The following is an 11,814-nucleotide window of genomic DNA, read 5'->3' on the forward strand; positions in this document are numbered from 1 at the left end:
GAGGGAGGGAGGGGGGCGAGGGAAGCAGGAGCAGAGAGGGAGGGCGAGAGGGGGCCGCCGCAATGACGAGGCACCCGTTATTGTCTGACAAATAAGGGAAAACTGATAGACGATAGGAATGTCTTTTAAGGGGTTGCTCGTTTCAACTTTCAGATTTCGTCGCTTCTGTGATTGGTTGGAATTCTGCCTGCTATGTCTGGCAGACAGACGAGAGGAAAATGGGAGAAATCATTTAAAAGATAGACAGCTACACAAATAAGAATGTAAACACACGAACAAACAAACAGGGAAAGAGAAAAACTAGAGAAAATCAAAGAAGAGAATGGAAAGGCAGAGGAAGGAGGATAATATTTCTTTTAAAAAGGAAGAAAGAAGAGAGAAGAGAAATACAATATTAAGAAAAATAAGAAAGAGAAAAAAAGAAAGGATATTAAGATGAACGAGAAGGAAGAACGAAAACGAAGTGTGAAAAAGAGCGATAAACGGAACAATAAAGAGAGATGAAAAAGACTGAAGAAAGGAGCCTGAGAAACGAGAGAGAGGGTAGAGTAAGAAAGTGAACAACGGAGACAGAGAAAGGGGAAGAGTAAGAGGTGAAAAAAGACACGAGTAAGAGAGATAAGCGAGAAAGAGAAGAGCGGAGACCCACACGTGTCTGCGCATCCTCCCAGAGATAGAAACACGCACATTCGCCTGCCTTTGTACGAAGACCCGAGAAAATGTCTTTTTAATGCCGGGTTATGCAAAGTCACCGCGATGAAGGGTGAAGGTCGAACGATCCCCCTCCCTCCCTGCCTCCCTTCCCTCCCTCCTTCTCTTCAATCCCTCTTCCTCTCCCTTCCCTTCCTCCTTCTTCCCTTTCCCTCCTCTCCCCTTCTCCCTTTTCCTTTCTCTCCTCTTCTCCCCCTTCACCTTCCTCCTCTTCTCTCCCCCCCCCCTTCACCTTCCCCCATTTCTCCCCTTCCCACCCCCCTCTTCACCCTTCTTTTACCTCTTCTACGAAAGGAGGTTACGAGCGAAAGCATGGCTGAAGATGAGTGGGAGACACAGAGAACATGCACAGTGCAGGATGGCATGTGACATGAAAATAAAAAGAGAAACATGAGAGAAAACCAGGATGCACGAGGGAGGTAGGAAGGAGGGAGGGAAGGAGGTAATAGAGAGAGAGAGAGAGAGGTTTAGAGAGAGAGGGGGGGGAGGGAGGGAGGGAGGGAGGGGAGAGAGAGAGAGAGAGAGAGAGAGAGAGAGAGAGAGAGAGAGAGAGAGAGAGAGAGAGAGAGAGAGAGAGAGAGAGAGAGAGAGAGAGAGAGAGAGAGAGGTTGAGGGAGGGAGGGAAGGAGGGAGAGGGAGGGAAGGGAGAGGGTAGGGAAGGAGGGAGAGGGTAGGGAAGGAGGGAGAGGGAAGGAGGGAGAGGGAAGGAGGGAGAGGGAGGGAGAGAGAGAGAGAGGGGAGGGAGAGAGAGAGGGGGAGGGAGAGGGAGAGAGAGGGAGAGGGAGCGGGGGGGGGGAGAAAGAAGAAAAAGAAAAAAAAAAGAAACAGAAGAAAAAAAATAACAAAGAAAGGGGGAAACGAAAGAGCGAAAGAGCGAGAAATAAAACGAAAAACAAAAACAGATGCAACGAGTGTCACAAAGGAAGCAGAGTGGGCTTTCGGGGCACAGAGGGCCGAGGGGTAATGCCCTTTCCCTGAGCAGCCCTAGCCAAAAGGAAAAGACCAATTTCGCCTCCCCGCCTCCCCGACAGCTCCTCGTCTTCCAGAGGGTGAAGTCGCGTCAGTCTGAGGACTTGATGGGAGTAAGTTGACGAGTTGACGAGCTGACGAATAGCATGAGTGACAGAAGGGTGGCGAGGGCGACCGCTAGACTGGGGGAACAACACCTGTTACGCACGCACCTCGCCACGACGTTAAGATCCATCGTCGCATCTACAAACCACAGGAGTTTCATCCTTACGACACAACGCAAATATAAAACTACTACTGCAAGTGTGTGATAAATGCGGTGGTTATCCTTATCGCTCAAAACAGGAAGATAAAAATAGAGAGAGCGAGCCGAGGCAGAGCCGCATCTGTCCCCGTGAAAGGGTTCGTCTGGCCGAGGTGTGAGAGGGAACCGGTTCTTCCTGCCTGCGCCGACGAGGCACGCCCGCGCGATCCCACGATACGCGAGAGGAGCCTTTTAATTTATTTAGCATCTTGAGCGATCACCTGCCTCCTGCGCCTCTTCCTCCTCCTAGCTTCGCTTCGTCTCTGCTCTTTATTCAATTTCCTCCTTTCACACACTGCCCCCATTTCTATTCTATCATCTCTCTCTCTCTCTCTCTCTCTCTCTCTCTCTCTCTCTCTCTCTCTCTCTCTAGCTATTTCTTACCCGAACTCGTAAAGCCTGCATACATAAAACCCGAATTACTAAGAATCGGAATTTCCTTTTGCTTCTTAACGAAACCCGTTCTCTCAAACATTCTTAAATTCCATTATATATCATCATCACAATCCCGATATCATCATCACCACCGCCATTCTCCCTATCCCTACGATCACTAACATCTTTACACATCTACCCGTTACACTGACATCAATACTACATCGCCAAATTACCCTACGGGGGAGGGGGCGAGGGAAGGGGCGGGGGAGGGATCACGGAGGGAAGACGGGCGAAAGTTGCGAGGGTGTAATATATCACCCAGTGACAAATGGGTGAAAGGAATTATATAATTAGATGCCACGTTGTTTGAATTATACCTCATACCGCCTCCCCTTCCCCACACACGATAATGCTTGTCTTCCGAAGAGCATTTTATACTGACGTGTAATCTATCAACTTGATCACCTATTTTCCTACCTATCAACCTATCTACCTCTCTATCTATTTATCTATCTATCTATTTATCTATCTATTCATCTATCTACTTATCTATTTATCTATCTACCTCTCTATCTATTTATCTATCTTTCTTTTTATAGAAACAACCACACAGACAACCTATAGAAACGCGCACATAAATCCCACTTTCTACCCCCCCCCTTCCCCACTTGACCCCCAAAGAAGGAACCAGGCTCTCGAGGTCGGCCTCCAGGAAATGCCCGAAGCGGCAACCCAACCCGAGGAGGACACAGCCCCCGTCCTTACTAGGAAACACTTGTTAGACGTCGGCCCTCCGAGCTGGCCCTCTAACCCTCCTCCTCAACCCTCCCTCTCCCTCCTTACCTCCCCCTAATCCTCCCTCCCTCCCTCCCCCTCAACCCTCCCTACTTCCCTCCCCCTCAACCCTCCCTCCCCCCTCCCCCTCGCGTGTCTCGCTCTACTAGGAACACTTGTACACCCCCGGGACGCCTGCTTATTTGCGCTCGCAACTTGGTGATTATTTTTCTCTTCTTTCTTTCCCTTATATTTTTGGTCTTCTCATTTTCTATATTTTTCCTTCAGGGAGGGTTCTTTCCCTTCTATTACATATCTTTATTCTTTACTCTCTATCTCCCCCTCCCCCCCTTTATTTCCTTGTGCCAAACATCTAACCCAAACGCTCACCTTTCGTCTTCCAGCTACACCATTCCCTCATTCTCTCTCTCTCACTTTCTTTATTTTCCTTTCTCATTTTCACTCTTTTTTTTCTCTTTATTCCTCATCCTTTCCCCCTTTTTCGTTGCCTAGTTTGATCTGCCACATCAAGCCTCTCATCCTTATTCACAAAACAGCATCATATCCACGTATCCGAACTACTACTATCCATTACAATATATCCAGTTGGTGAAATACATATCTGGTAATCTACGTAACATTTTCACCGTCTCCTGCCCCCCCTCCTAGCCCAAAATATAAAAACAGTTACAACAACCTCTCTTCCCCCCCTCCCCCCCAAAAAAAAAGGTCTTTATCATTACACCGAAACCCGCCTACCAGCTCCCCCGTAACCATAGCAACCGCTTCAATGCACGGAGGCGTATGCAAGGTGGAGCGGCAAGAGCGGGGAGCTTCCCACGGGAACGCCTGGAATGAGATCTCCGGGGACGATACCGTTCTCTACATTCCTATTTCTCTCCTCGGTTCTCTCTGTCTCTGTCTCTGTCTCTCTCTCTCTCTCTCCGTAACAAACGCTATCCCTTTCATCTCCTTTATCAAACGCCGCCAATGACCTTCTATTTTAAGGAATCTAACATAATCTCATCGCCCCCCCTCCCCCCCTCGACTGACCCATGACTCGACACCGCACGGACTCAACCATGAATCACCCCCAACCCCCACGCCTACCACTCCCCTCCCCACCCCCAGCCGCACCTAACCCCTTCCAACCCCACCCTCACGCCCATTCTTTTTCCCTCTTGCCTTCGCCCCTTCCAACGACACCCTAACCCCCTCCCCCCTCCCCCAACCTCACCCCCTTCGACCCCACCCTCACACCCATCCACCCTTGCCCCTACCACTATACCCCCATCCTTACCCTTTCCAATTCCAACCCTTTCTTCATTCCCTTCCCCAACCTCACACTCATGCACACTCACCCTCACACTTGCCCCCCTCCCCCCACCCCCTCCCCAACCGCCACGCGCGACTCGAGATCCTCCTCGGCGTTCCGCAGCGGATTTCACAAAATAAGACTCTCGGTCCCGATTGAGATTCCGAAAGACGTCACGGCTCTTCTTGGCTATAAAGCGTGGTTCTTGAATCCGCTCCGGCGACTTAGCAACCACGGGCGTGTTGACTTGTATACACAGAGGGATCCTTGGAAGCACGCACGGACACAGGCACGGACGGACAGACAGGTTTGTAAAACAGAATACTCTTTCCTTCTCTCTCTCTCTCTTCTCTCTTCACCCCTCCTTGCTCCCTCTCCCTCTCTCTCTCTCTTTCTTCCCCTTTGTTTTTCTCCTGTCTTTCACTTCCTCTCTTCGTACCTCCCCCTTACCCCATCCCTTCCCTCTCCCACGCAAACGCAAGCAAGCACAGTCGGCGGTACACCACTATCCTCGCGCACTCATTTTAGGTTGCTTCAGCGGTCAGACAAACGAGCTGAGAATTATGGGAGGAGAAAGAGAGGGGTGTAAGAGGAAGAGGGGGAAGGGGGGGAGCGGAGGAGTGGTGCAATGACGTCAAGGGGGGGAGGACAGCGGCGTGAGTCCGGATGAATCGATCGAAAATGCGGAATGACGGGGAACAAATTGTACTCAATTTCCCCGTCGGCGACAGCCTAGGGGACTCGCCTCGGAGATGTATATCTCCACGTGCAGTGTCATTCCCCCCAGAGCTTTGGCTCCTAATTTTGTGTGAGCCTCAGAGAGAAAGAGAGGCAAACAGACAGACAGATTGGTAGACAGAAAAACAGATAAAGAGGGAGGGAGAGGATTGGCAGAAGGGAGGCAGGGAAGGAGAGAGGGAGAGGAGGAGAGATGAGAGAAGAGAGGAGAGGAAGGGAGAGAGGAGAGGGGGAGAGGAGAGAGAGAGAGGAGAGAGGAGAGAGAGAGAGAGAGAAGAGAGAGAGAGAGAGAGAGAGAGAGAGAGAGAAGCAGGGAGGCAGACAAACAGAAAAAAAGAGACAGAGAAAGGAAAGGGAAGGAGAGTTCTTGAAATAAAAATGACAGTAATGGCCATGTGTGTTTCATCAAGCTCCATGTAGAACACCCCATGCTATAATGGCAGGCACAGGCGGGTGAAAGTGAGGAGGGCGAACGTATCCAAATCCTCTTCTCTCACGCGTCCCACTAACCACCACATGTTTCCCTCACGACCAGCTTTCCTCATTCAGTGCCGCCGTTCTCACCTCCTCAGGCCGCCTCCCCTGCCCTCCCTTCATTTTCCTCTCCGGTTCCTCATTCACATTAACCTCTCAGTATAATAACATACAAAGCTCAAACAGCTGAATATACGAGCACGAAGGAACTTACAACACACAGTATACACCCTATGTAGCAGACAGCAGACAGCATGTGATATCGACAACATATAATGCAGAGCATATGCAGCATCCAACACATCACAACGCACCTTACACAGCATCCAACCCTCGACCACACAATATATGCGGCATCATCAAACAGCATACGCAGCATCCAGCCCGTGGCCACACAGCAGATGCAGCATCCAGCCCGTGGCCACACAGCAGATGCAGCATCCAGCACATAGCAGACCGCCTGCGAGCCATGAGGGGAGCAGGGAACTCGAGCAAACGTGGGCGTGGAATGTGGCTGTATCGCCCCTACCTGTCTGCTCAGCTCCACTCCTGCCTCATGGATTCGCTCACTCGGGGGACGGAAACAGGCCCTCGTTTATACAAACATCTGCAGATTGACTTCTCTAGGCATTTTACATATTTTGTATTTGTCTGTCTTTCTCTATCTCTGCCAAGCATGTTTTAACTTTTCTCTTTCCTCACCTGAATTCGTTCACTCTGCGTACGGAAACCAGGCACTCGTAAAAAATAATAACAATAATAACAATAATTATAACAATAACAACAACAACAACAACAGCAGCAGCAACAACAACAATAATATACTTATCTCATCTGTAGTTCAGGATAACATATGATATACATCTATTCGGGAAAATTATGCAACCAAAAGAAAAAGAAAAAGAAAATAAAAAGAAAAAGGAAGAAAGAAAAAAGAACAGAAAAAGAAAGAAAAAATAAATGTAGGTCCTCTCCCCTACCGCACCCCCACCCCCCTTTTGGAACCCGAGGCCGTAACCCACTCCCACCAGGTTAGTATAACAATGTGTTCATGTTGGAAAAAAAAATCTTGCACATGACACAAGCCGACATACTTTGATCCAAAACTGTCTTCCCTCCAACGACTTTCCTCGCCCAGGGGAGTCGTACAGCTAAAGGCGTACGACCTAACTCCTGCTCCTTATTCTATTGATTTTTAGTCACTTTTATACCTATTTCCCCGTGCGTGGCATAACTGCTCGATGGACGATCCACACCTCGTATTTTTTTTTGTGAATTGCGTAGGTGGGTAAGCGCGCGCGCGCACACACAAACATACATACATACATACATACATACATACATACATACATACACACACACACACAGAAACAAGCCACTCTATGTTGAAGACACCCTGCAGAACATGCAAACCGCACAGAACACGGCCACAAACACCAACGGCCACCCATTTCGCGCCTGAAACAAGGACACCCAACAGGTAACGCGGCACCCGGGGCGTGGCTCGTGGGCAGAGCGAACGCGCCACACAGTAGACGCCAGAGGAAACGTTCTGAATAATTCAACGTTTTCCGGCGATATGATACAATATTATGCAGCCGTGAGTATGATTTTAAAATACTGTGTGTGTGTGTGTGAGCGTGTGTGTGTGTGTGTGCATATGTGTATATCGCTGTTTACGTGCGTTCGTCTGTTTGTTTGTGCGTGTTTAAGCATGCGTATGTGTGCATGAATTTAGGTGTCAGCTTAGGCAAGTCCGTAGCTTAACCTACACATCTAAAACCCAGACAAAATACAAGTCATGAATTATATTACACAACACTCCCAAGAACATAAAAGTAACGCATCAGACACCGCAGAACAAAAGGCACGACAGATCCACAGGCCCGCAATGCCCTGTGATAAGCATCTGATTATCTTATTTAACTAATGTGTCCTCTGTGCCCTGATATAAGAACGATGACAGTGAACGCCTTTCTTGATTTTCCTGCTTAATCACAAAACACAAGGTAATGCAAACGCGCACACGGTATTGAGGGAGAGAAAGACAAAGGCAAGTGTGGGGAGAGGGAGGGAGGAGAAAGGGAGGTAGGAGAGAAAAATGAAAGAGAAAGAGAAAGAAAGAGAGGGAGAGAGAGAGGAGAAAGAGAGGGAGAGAGGGAGAAGAGAGAGAGAGTAGAGAGAGAGAGAGGAGAGAGGGGGAGGGGAGGGGGGAGAGGGAGAGGGGAGAGGGAGAGGGAGGAGGAGAGGAGGAGAGGGGGAGGAAAGAGGGAGGAGAGAGGAGAGAGAGAGAGAGAGAGAGAGAGAGAGAGAGAGAGAGAGAGAGAAAGAGAGAGAGAGAATAAGAAGAGAAATACAGCAACATACCAAATAACGGAACAAGAACAAGACCGTAAAAGACCTAAGAAGACCAGCGCCCTCCAAAAGGTGTGTGCCACCAGGGAAGAGATGGAGGGGAAGGGGGGGGGGGACGAAAGCGCCATACGCAACCTCTCTCTCTCTCTCTCTCTCTCTCTCTCTCTCTCTCTCTCTCTCTCTCTCTCTCTCTCTCTCTCTCTCTCTCTCTCTCTCTCTCTTCCCCTCCCCCTCGTTCCCCTCCTTTCCTCCCCTCCCCTATCAAGGTCCCCCGCCACCCCCGGGGTAGGTCCCCCTCGGCGCTCTCGCTCACGGCGCGCAAGAGCCCCTGGAACAACCCATCCGGGGGGTAGAGGGGAGATGAGAGGAGGGGAGTGGAGGGGAGGGGAGGGGGGGGATGGGAGGGAAACAACCCCATCCTCGTAAGCAGGCGACGTAGAAAGGCGCAAAGAGAGGCGAATGGTGAATGGTGAGGATGGGAGGGGCAAAAGGGGAGAAATGGGGTTAGATGGGGATGAAGAAGGAGGGAGGAATGGGGGAGGGTAGGAATAGCAGAAGGTACCTTTACAAAGGTGGAACAGTGAAAGACAAGGAGGGTAGGAGGATATACAGAAGGAAAGATGAGGAAGGGATAGAAGTGGGGAATAGGGAGAAAGGGAATAAATAATAAGAGTGAGTGGGGGGGGGGGGGGTGCGCAGCTCAGGTACAGCACCACAACGGACTCCCGCGGGTTTACGAGGCTCCGCGAGGCTCCGCGAGGCTCCTACGGCGTCGCGAATCCCATTGTGGCCGTCTCATCGTTCCTCACACCGAAAAAAAAAATCACAATGATAAAAATGGTAAAAATACGAGAACCGAGAAAGAGAAGACAAAGGTGGCTAAAATAAGAGACCCGAGAAAGAGACCAAAATAAAGAGAGGAAAAAATAAAGAGGATATCGCAACGTCTATATCTGGCCCGTTTCCCTCGCTCACGTAACAATAATAATATATCCCCTCACTCGCATAATAACAATAATGGCCAAAAAAAAGAAAAAATCTTAAAAAAAAATCCTCAGAAGTTGAAACGAATACATCCTTCCGAGGTTGAAAATAAGGATAAAAGAAATGAACGACGCAGAAAGAGGGGAAGGCGAAGGGGAGGCGAGGGGAACAGCACGAAATCCCCGGCTGTGGCCACCATCTTCCCTCCCCATCAAAATAAATAATGATAACGATGGGAATCCAGTGATATATCCATAAAATACGTTGCTAATACATTTTTCAGAGAAAAGAGGTGAGAAAGGGTCATTGAAAAGATAGATGATAATGAGGAATAAATATGATGATACAAAATGTAACTAATAAAAATATAACATGATAATAACGGTAAAACTTCTACTGATTATGAAAATTATATAAAATATGACATTAGAGTAATATATCTTCCTGTGGGAGAAAGAAAGATAAGAATGAAAGGAGACATTGCAAACCGAAATATGGCCAATAATGAACATAGAAAAAACAATAACGATTTAAGTGACGGGGACAAAGGGTGAAAATACAATTAAAAGCGAAAGTGAGGGGACACTGAAAAAGACGATGGTAATCAAGGTGAAAATACCGATATAAAATTCCCTCACCCCAATAGAAAAAGAAAAAGAAAATAAAACTTAAATGTTAGAGAGAGCTGATAAACAATAATTTAAAAAACAAACAAACAAAGAGGGGAAACAGCACGGAAGCCGAAAGTATCAAACACCTTCGCAATATGCTCTCTCACTCCTACTTCGATGCTCCCCGCTGCCCAATTCCAGAAGGAACCTCAACCTCGACGCACACAATGAAAGGGGATCCTGCAACGCCCCGTGTACTCACAAAACCCTTAGGACGCCGCACTCCTCATTTCGTTACACCTCACGCACACAATCTCGCCAGCATTGCCCCTCCGCCCATCTGGCGATTTCCAGGCATACAAACCGCGGTGCTGCGGCGGCCGCTACAGGCCGCAAGCACACCGGCGCCTCTGTCCCGCAGTGCTGTGACGAGAGATGCTGTGCAGGTGAACATCGTCTTTGCTAATGTGGCACCAGTCGCCACACGTGTCATTTTTTCCTTCCAGTTCTCGTACTGGGGTAAGTATCTTATTGATCGTCATCACGTAACTCAAGAACATTTTTTTCCGAGATGTGTCACTCAAATAAATGAGATCCGACCAAAATCCGTTTATATTTTCCAAGTCCATTTCGCTCAATGTTCTCAGTCGAACAAATCCTTCCCCGCGACTGTCACTGCAAATCACCGAAACAAATCACAGCACTGAGTCTCTGATCAATCAATATAGAGCGCAACCACCCTCGCTCAACATATTGTTACGAGTCACACACAGGCCAATCAGCACAGAAAATTTAAATCTCCAAAGTTCTCTACACCCTTTTAATTTTCTGTCTCTCTCTTTCCCTGTACATTTAAACTGTCAACCAGAGGGACCGAAAGATATATCTAAAACGGGCCCGGACACGGAGACAAGGATATACAAACATGGAAGCCAACCAGAGGGGAAAGACGGTGTTGCCAGTAACGTACAGGCACGAGGATCGCGCGCGTGCACCCACCATCGACTCCGGCCCAGCACTGACTGACTCCGGCTGACGACTGACGAGGTCTCGCTCCCATTCGACCCCCCCCCTCCCCGTCCCTCCTCCGTGAGCCTGGCTAGCCATGCTGCTCCTGCTCCTGCTGCTGATGCTCGCCCCGCCCACCCTCTTCCCTCCCCCTACCCCCTTCCTCTCTCCCCTCCCTTCCCCTTCCCCTTCCTCCCTGCCCCCCCTTCCCTCCTTCCCCCCTTACCTTCGCTGACTCATACGCCCTCCCTTCCACCCCCACCTCTTTTATCTCCCCCTACCCCCCTTTTATTCCTTCCCCTCCCCCCCCCACCCACCGACGCACACACCTTTCCTTCCTATACCTATGCGATGCCTCTTCCTTAACGCTGACCTGCGTAATGGAGTTTCCGCCTCCGCCTCCTCCACCTCTTCCTCCACCTTTTCCCCTCCCTCATTTTTCCTCTTCTTCACCTTCCTCTTTAACTTTTCTCTCTCTCTTTCCTTCTCATTTTGTCATCATTTCATTTTTTTCTTCAGTGAAATTTTTATTTATATATATATTTTTTCAAATTAATTTTTAGTTGCAAACTATGATTTTTTCCATTTTCCCTTTATTCATTATTTTCTATCCACCCGCTTCATTGTCTTTTTCCGTCACTCTTTGTATTCTTCGCAATTCTTTTTATTTTCCATCATTTGTCTTCTCTGTTCGCCCCTTTCTGATCGTATTTCCTTAGCATTTTCTTTCCCACTAGTAACGAGAGTACATTAACCTAGGAAACAACGACAAAAATAAGCTAATGCGATTAGAGTGGGAGTTCAGTGCTGCAAAAACAAACACACCGGAAGTATAACACGTACGCACAGACTGACAGACAAACACACAGACAGACTGACAGACAAACACACAGACAGACTGACAGACAAACACAAACACACACACACACCACACACACACACAGCACACACACACACACACACACACACACACACAATGGCGGGGCAGAGAGTTCAAAGGAAGGAAAGAATTCGGAGCCATTACTTTTTTCCTCCTTTCTCTCCATATTTCCTCCTCTTTCTCTCTCTTGCTCTTCCGCTTGGTTGAGTGTCTATAATTCTTACAGCGTCTCTCTCTCTCTCTCTCTCTCTCTCTCTCTCTCTCTCTCTCTCTCTCTCTCTCTCTCTTTTTCTCTTTCTCTCTCCCTCTCCCT

The 11,814-nt window shown here is 48.6% G+C and overlaps 1 pseudogene; it reads right to left on the reverse strand.

Annotated features, from left to right (window-relative positions):
• Nucleotides 1–10,755, reverse strand: part of LOC119590075 — a 47,945-nt pseudogene extending 37,190 nt beyond the window's left edge.
• Nucleotides 10,756–11,814: the final 1,059 nt, after the last annotated feature.

The sequence above is a fragment of the Penaeus monodon genome, chromosome 26 (assembly GCF_015228065.2).
Source record: "Penaeus monodon isolate SGIC_2016 chromosome 26, NSTDA_Pmon_1, whole genome shotgun sequence".
NCBI classification, from domain to species: domain Eukaryota; kingdom Metazoa; phylum Arthropoda; class Malacostraca; order Decapoda; family Penaeidae; genus Penaeus; species Penaeus monodon.